The following is a 2,559-nucleotide window of genomic DNA, read 5'->3' as shown; positions in this document are numbered from 1 at the left end:
CACACGACCAGCTCCGGCTGTAGTTAGCCTAGGTGTTAATAGTGCTCCTTTACCACCAAGGACCAATCACCATCAGGTAGGTTACCGGCCCTCTCCAGGAAAAAAAGGAAGGTAGTAAAATTTTGATATAAAGTTAATTAGAGTTTAAAATGTTACTAAGAATGTATGCGTTGTTTATGAGACATTCATTACTAAGTTTTGACATAAGCCTACTTTGAGAAAAGTCACTTATTTTATACACCGTAATACTGTAAGAGTTCAATTGAAAGCCTTCTTTCTTGAAAACCGTCCACATTAGTACATTATTTTTGGGAAATAATATTGTACATTAGAAATTGCAGTCGGAATAGTAAAAAACCTAACCTTAAAAAAATTAGAACTTAAAATGTAATAGGAATGTAGCATAACTAGCGCCCTCTATATGTATTGCACAAGCATGTATGAGTGTTATGTATGTATATTTATAAGTTATATTGTTTTTTTACACTGTTTTAATAACACTTTATAATCATATTGCTTTTAATATGTGTAAGTTAATTGACTTTCTGAGGGGTAGGCTAATTATCAGTTATCTGTGTCTAGTCCTTTTGTGGATATTGCCATTGTAACTATGCACAATAAATATTTTTTTACCTTTACCTTTACCTTTACCTCTATGAAATATCCAAAATAATTAGAACAGCGTATTTGGCATCCTTAAAAACCCCGGAATACCAAATTTCATGAAAATATTTCGCGCCGTTTGGAAATTTTCTTAAAAATTTTATTTTGTCGCTCTGTATCTCGAAAATAAGAGGAGAGAAAAAATTCTTATTTTTTGTCGTACTATCACCCTCTGAATTTACGGGATGACTTTCTGAAATATCTTGTATAAAATAAAGTTTATATAGCGTGAATAAAATAAATGAAACGAAATTAATACAAATTTCGTTACACATGGAACGTTGGTGTCGTCCGAAATTGACAGTTCCGTTCCGTGGATGTGACCACTGGCCGGTCTAACCTAAATTCATTAACGAAACTCATCTGGGAAATAAACATCTTTGTTATGGTGGTATGAATGCCAACAAACTTTTATTAACAATTGCAATATTATGTGGAAAAATGAAAGGATTATTAACATTACGTCATTACAAACGACAGTAAATATAACTTGTGATTATAACTCGAGTTAGCTAAAACTGGTGCCGGATGCCGGAAAAAGTTGAAGTTAAATCAACTTTTTCCGTGATGACCTTGAAAGCGACTGTTTTTGAAATTAACCAATCGCAGCTCCTGACTTTCCGGACCGGATAAATGTCGGCTCATGTGAATGCACCGCGAGAGGCTACCGCCGGTGTCCCAGATTCACGCGAAGTGGCGCGGCTCAACCTGATGTAATGCCGAGCGTGGGTAGCGCGACCACTCAACCGATGGCGGCAGCCAATCACGTCGTTCCACGATACTATGACATCATAACTGACTATGGTTAACCACTCCTGCTCTTTTAAGTCTAGCCGACACATCAATTTCTTATAATATATAGAATACTTTCAAGTTATGTATTAATATATTTTTTCTACAAAAGTCAAAAAATGACAAGGTTTGCGCCTTGACAACAATATGCAAAGTGACACTTTTTTTCGGATTCTTACGTTACCATGACACCGTGCGCGAAATACTTCGCGCACTAGGGTGCGAAGTATTTCGCACACTGCATGTAAATTAATAAGAGTTTTGTATTTCAATCTTTGAAAAAATGAAGCAAAACTCCAAATTATTATTTATTTTTAAATGAATAACAATTAAATACTTTTAAAATAATGACAGAATTTTACAATAACTTTAATTATTATTTACAATATTAACATTAATCGTACAACCAGTACACGAACCAATATTTATTCCTAAACCAGATAATTGCTTTATTTGTTTCACACCACTCCTTAAATTGCCGATATGCATTTTCATATTGGCGCTTCGATTTTTCCGGTAAAAGATTTGAAGTTACCAAATTGGCCGCATCTGCCAAATTAGGTGGGATACTACTTAGTTCATCGTCACTAGCAATTTCCATTATTTTAAATAATATCTGGCACTTAAAAATTGAAGACGCGAGCACAAACGTCACTTTAAAATAATTATTATTGTTGTCAACAACAGCCACTTTGTTTCCATTCCAGTAACAGTGAAAATTTGATTAGGAAAAACATTTTAAGCCAGCTCAACACTATTTTCTATAATAAATTAGGCATTTTACTTATTTATAATATTTTTAAGAGATAGATTTTGACGTTTGTAGAAAAAATATTGTTTGCAACTCGTGCGCGAACTACTTTGGTGGTCTCGAATAATTTTTCAATTCTCGATCACCAAAGTAGCATTTCGCGCACTAGATACAAAAATAACTATTTATGTCGCTCTGCTTTTTTGATTCCTTGATTTGTATGGACCTGTTTCAAAATCAATTTAGCTGCGAGAGCATTATTTTCGCTTTTTGAGTTTAGACGACATCCGTGATGAATCGTAATATCAATACGTATTTGTCAAACCTAATACCTTATCACATTAATTCTTTTA

This window comes from Anoplophora glabripennis, unplaced genomic scaffold, assembly GCF_000390285.2.
Source record: "Anoplophora glabripennis isolate ALB-LARVAE unplaced genomic scaffold, Agla_2.0 scaffold1383, whole genome shotgun sequence".
In the NCBI taxonomy this organism is placed as follows: domain Eukaryota; kingdom Metazoa; phylum Arthropoda; class Insecta; order Coleoptera; family Cerambycidae; genus Anoplophora; species Anoplophora glabripennis.
The sequence above is the reverse complement of the archived record's forward strand: the minus strand, read 5'-3'. Positions refer to the sequence as shown.